The 9,714-nt window shown below is 40.8% G+C and overlaps 1 pseudogene; it reads right to left on the minus strand.

The window, feature by feature from the left end:
• Window positions 1–4,889: 4,889 nt before the first annotated feature.
• On the minus strand, window positions 4,890–9,426 carry LOC125507327 (annotated as a pseudogene).
• Between the last annotated feature and the right edge of the window lie 288 nt (window positions 9,427–9,714).

The following is a 9,714-nucleotide window of genomic DNA, read 5'->3' on the forward strand; positions in this document are numbered from 1 at the left end:
CCGGCCAGCAGGCAGAGAAGAGAAGGATGCTTTTATGCTTGTTCCATTGACGGGTCATGTCAACCTCACCACGCATTGACGTCTCCACTGTACTCCTGTCGCCCATGTTTCCGGGATAACGATACCCGGGACCCACGCAACGAAGCCGGCCGGCACCCAATCAATAAGCCCGGCCCGTCTCCCCCCTCCGCCGGATCGCCATGCCAACGAGCCAAGTGCAGACCATGTGTCCATGTGGCGACCTGCACCATGCATGATTGACATGGGTCACGCCCGACAGGTTAGCACACGTACGGCGCAACCATTGCCGAGCAGTAGTATCTGTTTCTGCTTGGAAACGGATCCTCCCCCGTGGGCAGGGCAGGGTAGGGATGCATGCTACGTACCTCTCTCTGCTGTGGCGTGGTGTACGCGCTAGGGGCTGCATGAGCATGGTGTTTTTCTACACCTGTAAAACAGCACTACGATGTTTACTTCTCATTTTTAACCCTATTCTTTAGATTAATCCCATCACCGAACAAGCACTACTGCCGCTAGAACGAGCAATCGAGGCACCGCTATCTCTGTTCCTTAATCAGAGTCAACCTGACCTTATCGATGGCAACCACATGCTGGTGGTGATATTCTAGAGATTGTTCTTTCGGTTGTTCGGAATTTTGGTTTGGAAAACACGGTTAGTAATATTCCGGGAATTGGTATATATAAAGGCTAGTGATTGTCTCAGCACAAACTAAACTTAAGAAAACATGTATTCGTAAACTGCCTCTTTGGACAAAAAAAAAACAGAAAAATAGGGATTCCTATGAAGTATGATCCGTGGTGGAATGTGGTATAAGCACACTTTTGTTCATCCGACATACGTTAGTTCTCAATTTGAGCTTACAGTTAAGATTTCTACGAAGTTGTAGGCATAATAATACATGTCAAAGAAATTTAGCAGCTCGAGTGCTATGACTAAAGGGCACTTATAGAAAAATCTTGGAAACTACAATCCTTCAAATTTTGTATTAAAACCCAACGATACAAATATATCCCATATGGTGTGTTGATTTCATCAGTTTGAAATATAAAATCCTCAAGTTCATGGACAACAAGCAAAGGGACGCACACTACTCGTTATCGGGCATGAAATGCGCGACTACAGCTTTATAAATCTCTAGTGTTATTATTATTATTATTATTATTATTATTATTATTATTATTATTATTATTGCGGAACTCTAGTGTTATTATTATGCAAGTAATCTCTTCAATGCAATAAATACAAAGGCCACATACTTTAGAAAATTTAACTTGGCCAACGATTAGTTCAGTGTGCTGATTATCAGATACAATATTATTTAAAAAGTATTTTTGATACAATTTCAGCATATTAATTTAACATAATTCCCATACTGTTATACAAGTCCTGTTCAAAATAATTTTTCGAAAACACACACGTTTTATATTTGTGGAGGAATAATATGCGTTAGCTAATTTGCGCATGTGAAATTTCCACGAGCTTGTGCGTTCTAGCTCGTAGAGTTACCCACTATACTTGAAATAGTTGACGTGTTTGCATCGAGGACCGGAAGATTTAACATCACACTCAGCACCCGTACTTGTACTGGTGCAGTTCATCAATGATCACATGGCCTCATGCGTCTCCAGTCTTTCACAAGACACAACTCACCTGTACTGACCGTCTTGAAGTCGTTGGTCTACTTAGCTCGTTTTTATCTCTACGAAAATATAAGAGATTAGTCGCTGGGCTTTGTTTTTCGTGAACTTTGTAATTCTAAACTATGTGTTGGGTAGTTGCAGCATCTTGATGTAAAGATCAAAGGATCAATAAAATCCTTCATTTAAAAATGAAAAGATTCACAAATTTATTGTTCGTTTAACACCCATATAGCCTAGAACCTAACTAGGACCAAACTCATAACTAAGGATATTTTAGCTATTGACCTACCAAATACCAATGGATCAATGACCTCTTGTCGTTGTCAACCACCCAAATGTTTTATAAGAAGCGAGACCTCCCTGCCCAGAAGATGGATGGCTTGCTCATTTTATTATTTGCCAAGTCTCTACACAACATGGATTTCAATTGATAGCCATAGGAATGGAAGGAGTCAGAAATTACAGATAGAAAGCAGGAATTACAACATTCTATGTGCCAAGTACAACTCTGTCTCTCGCTCCTACTATGTGCCACCATAGCTATTCTCATTCTACCACGTCATGTATGCCACACTCTCATCTCATCTCGGGCGACAGGTTGTGTGGCGTTTTATTGCTTGGCCATGATAGAATGGCGACCAGAGGAGATTGGTTTCCGTTGGTAAAATGGTGGAACAGACGAACAGGGTGCTGACGAGCCTAGTAGAAACGAAGAGCCTCCAGCCTCCAGCCTCCAGCCTCCAGCCTCAAAGAGCCTAGTAGAAACGAAGAGCCTACTGGCAGGGAAATGTAGGATAGAGATATGAGGACGCACGGTCGTAGAGAATGTAGAATTTTCAGAAGTAAAAGCCGTATACTATCTGAGAATGAAAAGTAATAGCCAATTTTCGTAAAGAATAACAACAGCCCATAAATGATAAGTATCATTCCACTTCGTGGCCCTGTAAACGCCCAATCTCATTCACTTATTGGCCCAACCAAAGTATTCATCTCAATAGAATGGCCTTTTGAACGTGGATTTGGCCCAGCAGATGTTATGAGTTCAATACTGAAATCTACACTAAAGCCGAAATCACTAGTTAAGGGGGAACACCTTGCAAAGGTCACTCCCACCTTCTCAAACTCTGACGAGTGGCGAACTACATGTGAGTACTTGTCGCAACTTGAGAGTTTTCTCCTTTTTTTTTGTAGATTTACTTTTCTAAATGTTTTATCTCTCAAACAGTGCGTCCAAATCCCGAAAAGGTTTCATCGTTGGATTTCTCACATCGAGATCTTTGAAATTTGATCACATGTTGACAAGTTTTAACAAACTTAAAAAAAATCCCAAAACCGGAAGCATGTCTTTTTTGCTTTTCGAGAAGCGCATATTTGTGCCTTCAGGACATCCAAATATGTGCTTCTCGTGGAAGCACAAAAAATCACGCAAAAAAAAAATTCAATTTTTTTCCTTCCCGGGAAACACAACTGTGCTTCTCGCGGCGATAAAAATTGCGCCATCAAAAATGATATTTTTTTTCTCTTTTCAAGAAGCACAACTTTTCGCAGAAGCAAATTTGTGACTCCACGAGAAGCAAATTTGTGCTTCTCGTGAAGCAAAAAAATATTCATGAAAAAAAATCATGAGTTTTTCCCTTTTCCGAGAAGAAGAACCGCGCTCCTCGCAGAAGAAAAATATGTGCCACTTTTCTCTTGGAAGCAAAAAAAGATTCACACAAAAAATAAAATTCATGATTTTTCTCTCTTTTCGCAGAAGCACGCTATGCTTCTCTGTAAAGCAATTATGTGCCTCCACAAAAAGCAAATATGTGCTTCTCGTAGAAGCACAATTTTTTTTCCCACAACTTATTTTTTTCCCGAACTTTCATTCGCCAATTTTCCCCTTCCAAAACCTAGGAAAAGCAAGGTGTAAACCAAAAAATCTATCTAAAACCCGAAAACGCCTATAGAAAACAAATCTAGAGGGAGCGCCCAACATGACATGTAGCGACGACTGGATGCACCACTTGGCTAGCTATTAGCCCACAAAAATGACCCTTGCGGGGGCTCCTATTCGGCGCGCTCGGCGCCGGTTAGCACATTGGCCCTCGGACACTCCTTGCTCATGGGCCAGCGCTCTTTTGGTTTTTTGTTCACTCAGTTAACATTGTTGATCCGGTCGACCGTGGACCAGTCAACTTGGTTGACCGGTTTACTTTTTTTTAAAGCTTCACATGATTGAGAAAAAGTTCAAAATATTGATTTATCTTCCAAATTTTAAAAAAAGTTCAAAAAAGTTCACGAATCTTGAAATTTTAAAAAAACTTTATGAATTCAAAAATTTGTTCATGGTTTCAAAAAATCTCACAATTTTAAAATAATTTGTAACATTCAAAATATTTTCAAAAAATAACTAAAAAAGTTCATGAAAAATGAAAAACTGAACAAAAAAAGTTCGTGAAAACCACGTAGTAGTGTAAACCGCATGGTTCTAAAAAAAAACTGGCGAAAAGTTACCCAAAACCGGAGACAACAGTCCCATTCACGTATACCGACAGCTTACATCGGCCGGCCCATTCATGTCGATGTGAGCGCCGGTTTGTAGTGTTGCCTGTATACGCCAAGTAGGATTCCGCTGCACAACGACCGTTGCTTGCTGTTGTATATCCCATTTGTCGCACAAACTAAAAAATAGTATCATCTGTTTCTGAAATTTATTCTTATTGTTCATAATATTTGTTCCAGCGTAGGTGTAGAATGTTCATGTTTGTTGACTAATATGAAGCGCAATTTTGTATGATTTTGGCAAATAATATTGCTCTTTATGTGAAATTATTAACCATATTTGTTCTTAGTTCTAACACAAGGAAAATACACACCGGAGCTCGACGACGCGGGCTGCCTTGGGCTGGCCGAGGTGTGCAGAGGCAGCGTTAGAGCACAGGGCCAAACATGGCAGGACGTATTTGTGTTGAACCACGGTGTCATCATCCTTGAAGATTTTTCTTTTATACTCCCTCCGTATCAAAATTCTTGTCTTAGATTTGTCTAAATACGAATGTATCAAGTCACGTTTTGTTGCCCTAGGCAACGCACAAACAGTTAGCTAGGTACACACTCAAGAGCTCACTAAGAACAGAGTAACATTACAACGACTAAGAACAAGAGATTGTCCTACAGCCCTAGTACTTACTCTGTCCCAAAATAAGTGTCTCAGCTTTAGTACAACACTTTTTTGGGACGGAGGGAGTAGCTTCTAAACAGCGCAGGCGCATAAAAAGGTCACTTCGTTCTTGAGTGTTAGCCAACCCAAGCAGCTGCATCGAACACGGAGATTGATATACAGTGAGAGATGTCACCACTTCTTGGTCATGGGAACCCAGCACTCCTCTACAAGGTTTCTATATCTCGTTCCCCCTATGTATCCGTATCTGAACTCCTCGCCAGGTGGGATTTCAATGTTCGGCTCATCCCTGGGTGCATCCGTAATCCAATCATCAGGATAGCTCAGATGGATCGTCAAGATCACGCCAACATGGCATCGGCACAGGCCACCTGCAGCAGTTCAATGTAAATATCACCCCCCCCCCCCCCCCCCCCCTTCCAAATTACTCCCTCCCTACACTAATGTAAGACGTTTTTGCAGTTCAAATTGAACTACAAAACGTCTTATATACTGTAAAAACCTCTATATTAGTGCACAGAAGTAGTACAAGACAGTTTGGATATTTTTTAAGATGGACTATGTACTGGCTGAAATGAGTGAACAATACACACTAAAACGCGTCTATATACATCCGATTCTGAAAAAAGTTGAAACATTTTATAACTAGGTACGGAGGGAGTACTACTTTATATCCCAAACTATTCACTGTAACTAATTTGATAGGAGTGTGCGTCTCAGGATGCCTTACCTGTTTAACCGAACTCTGTCATCCCCATCCATTTTCCAGAAAGAGGAACCACTGTCCTTGGCAACCTCACCAGCATCACTGTCGTCAAACACACCAACAAATACATTTATTTATATCACTCAACATTATGCCTGGCTGAACTCGCTTCAGCAGGCTTCTCAATCAAATGTTCATCTCAACAACATATCGGATAAACACTCGAATACCCCAAAAAGGAAATTTTGAAATACCTCTTTTCCTTAAAATATGCCAGGATGTTGCCAATCTCATTCCATAGCAGGAATGGGGTGCCTATTTTCTCTGAATAGAAGTTCATGCCGATAATTTCTCCACGCATATTAAAAAGGGGCCCTCCAATCCCGGCCTGGTAAGGTGGCATAAACATATTCTCAGTTTTAATCCAAACAGACATCATGGTAATCAACTAGTAATCTTGATGCGACGATTAGCTTCCACCATGTAAAAAGTAGGCAACAAACAGCAACAGCCGTCCCGACCTTACTGATTTTACATGTGGAGCGTAAAATGAACTTGCAATCAAGCCTGCCTGACCAGGAAACCAGACGCCCACTTGTGGCCATTATCGTGCCTGATCTGAAGCAACGCCCTGCAGCTGCTACACGGGAAATACCAATACAATCAAGCTGAATCTTTGCTGGTCGGATAACACGGCAATCCTCGACACTGACTAGAGCGACATTGTAATGTAGACTTTAATGCTCTATGTTCCCTTTTCGGACAAGTTTGTTTGGAAGCAATACTTTAATCTGCAAATTATACAGTGAGACTTCAGAAGTTTTCTACGATCTCTAAAGAACAGAAATCAATCATAGAGCGAGGAGCGCAAACCGTCAAGTTTTCAACAATCTTGCTTTCATCACAATGATCTCTAACCAGGCTTGCAGATGTCAGAATGGTTGTTGAGCCATTCCATCGAATAAAAAAACCCGTGCATGCAGAAAACATTTTTTCACCTGCCGTTGCCATGATTTTGATTATTAACAGGCAGTAAACAGATACAAATATATACCGGTAAATGCCACATTGGTGTAAAATTACCATTGAAGGAAGCAAGTGCGACAACAATGCGACTTATGTCAGAAGCATTTTTCCCAAGTTCCCTCCAGACACCTTCACCCCATACGTCGCCAAAGGTGTCTTCAAAAGTATTAACCAAAACCAAGCCATCTGGTGTTATATACAAGGTGGCATAGTTGTTAGTGGCACAGCAGAACTGTAAAGAGGCGTGATGCACAAAAAGTCGGCAAATCTAGAAACACTGACTCACCATCCAGCATAGTTACTGGTAGCTTGGGGTAACCCATCTTGTCTACATCCCCAAACAGACTATGCTCGATACCAGTTTTATAAACTGGCGCAATAAGGACAAGGTCAGGTGATTATAACACTGAGATATACCAGTACAAAATACAAGTAAATGCACATAAAATTCTATGCATAGTGATCAGCACATAAAATTAACTAATTAGCTTATGATGACAAACTGAGCAACATTTCAGGTTACAAGTTAGAACGGTATAGCATACCCAAGAACAGTGTCTGAAAAGGTTGACTGATTAGCACTAACGCCATGGAAGTACATGTAAAAAAGGCCAAACTAGTTGTGATGGTTATTGAGTAGAAATGCAATAGTTGAACTTGCACTACTTATGAAGACCGTACAAATTGATGCTTAAAAAAAGAACTACTACAAGATATGACATCCCCCAAGCTTCATCTTAAAACAGGGGAGTGCCAGACCCTGAAACTCGCTGAAGTCACTCCAGGGAGGCACCGACATCTTGCGAGCACAAGGGTTCGAGCCTGAGCAGGTGGCGGCTTCCTTGACATGAGAGTGCGAGACAACGAAGTAAGCAATAGCTCCCTCCTTTCCAAATTAGTTGACTTGGATTTACCTATATACGGATGTATCTAACACTAAAACGTGTCTACATCTGTGTTTTGATTTTCGGTTTGAGCTTTTTTTCGCCCTAGGCCGAGATGGCTGAATTTCGGCCATTTTCAAAAATTTCGGCTGAAATTTGATCAAATTTTAACTGCGATTTGACTTAAATTTGACCAAAATTTACCAAATTTGAGCAATTTCGGCCTAAATATACTTTTCGCCCCAGGCCGAGATGGCCGAAATTCGGCCGAAATCCATTTTTTCCGGCCGAAAATCAAAACACAGGTCTACATATATCCATATCTAGACAAATCTGAGTCAACTAATTCAGGACAGAGGGAATACAACAATTTGCATAATACCACAAGTTTAGCTGTCTCAAAGAGTGGCTGTGTGCTTACCGTCTTGATAGCGATTGAACATCTCATGTGTGGGTCCTTCTCCATGCCTGCCCAAGAAAATCAATGTGACTGCTAATCCAGCAGCAAAATGGATCAAACATGTGCATTAATATGCAACATGCTGCCAAAGAACTAAATGGTAGAGTCGTATGCATGCAACAGGATAAACTAAAGAGGACACCACGTTGTGTGCATATACATATTTCACAAAAACATAGAGCTTTGAGCAAATGCCAAAGAATAATCAGAATAGGGAAACGTCATAATTCCTTCTAGCGAGCACATTTCCTTTCAATTCAACAGATGAACAAGAAATGTGACTAGTCTTGTATTGCAGGGCAACTGTGCTACATGCCCATGGACAGAAATATCTTTCTGACGGTGGAAAACCTTTACCTGTTCTCTAGGGGAGTCTTAAAGTTATACACCAGATAGACCATTACACCCCATGGTAGAAAAAAAAGCTCTTTCCATAACCAGAAAAAGGTTCATGCCGATAAAGTTCCCATCCAAAGAAAAAAGTGGCCCACCTTCCCAATCCTAACACAAATAACAGGTGACAGACAACAAGGGTTACATTTGAACAAAATGAAGTGAAATTGAACAAGAATTAAATAGGAAAATAATCATTTTTTATTGCCTCCAAGGTACAGTTTAGCGCATAGAACAACAGAAACAGATTAAAATGCGCATATCATAGTGCAAGTGTACCTTCGTTATTTTAGCCACAGACAACACAGGATCTTCATTATATTTAGGCCAACTTACGTCGCCAGCCAGTATCACACTTTTTGCCATTAATTCACCGGAGGTGCCACGCCCTAGAACTACCACCTTACCATAAGGCAGAATCCCCTCAGCATGCTCAATAAGTCCAACATTAACATCAAGGAAGGTCTTGACCTTGACAACAGAAAAGTGTTCATCTACATCATCGCTGTCTAAGAAACCCTGGTAAACCTCACTGCCTACATGGCGCACCTCAATCTACAATGATAGGACAAGCACACAATGATCACAATCATCTTAAGCAAACATGTTATTAAGGGATGATTGGCAGCACAAACCTTTACGTTGTCATGCTTCTTTTCGATTCTAGCACTGTTGAAAACTAGGGCCAATTTTGGTGAAGTCACAAACTTTGTAACATATAATTCACGCTCTATAGCTATGCCTGAGCATGCGAATAACAGTGTGTCCCCTACAGAATGTAATATAAATCCTTTGTAAGTGGTGATGTTTGTTGGGAAAACATCTCTACAGATTTCTTGGAAATAAAGAAGTGTGTAATCACCACTGCACACAGCAAGTGAGGCAACACTTTTCGACATATTTGATTTAACTTCATCACTGAGCTCAGCCAAGACATCTTGATTCGAGTCCCCATGTAAGTTGCCTAGTTAAAGAAGAATCATACAGCAGAAATGTGAGTGGTCTATTCTCAAAAAAAAAAGTGAGTGCTCAAACAAAGGAGTGAAAAACGCATGCTGAAAAGAAGATGAACCAGCAGACCTGAGATCTGGATTGTCTCTTCTATTCCTTCGTGAGATTCTTTTGAGATCATCGTTGCCCGCTTAGCTCTTCTGTTCCCATGTGAGCTTCTTGTGAGATCCTCACCACCTCTCTTATTTTTCCGCATCTTCCCTAGGACTGAAGCAGAAATTTTTCTTTAAAAAAGGGGCAAAAAGGCAGGGCCAAAAAGCAACATTGTAAAACTCTCACAGAACAAGTAATCAAAGAGACACTAGTAGCAGCTTCATAAGTTAATTTCTTAGCTCAACACTACAGCATGGAGGGCAAACCTGAAATAGCTGCCAACCGTCGCACTTGATCTATCCAAGTATATGTATCA

The sequence above is a fragment of the Triticum urartu genome, chromosome 5, assembly GCF_003073215.2.
Source record: "Triticum urartu cultivar G1812 chromosome 5, Tu2.1, whole genome shotgun sequence".
In the NCBI taxonomy this organism is placed as follows: domain Eukaryota; kingdom Viridiplantae; phylum Streptophyta; class Magnoliopsida; order Poales; family Poaceae; genus Triticum; species Triticum urartu.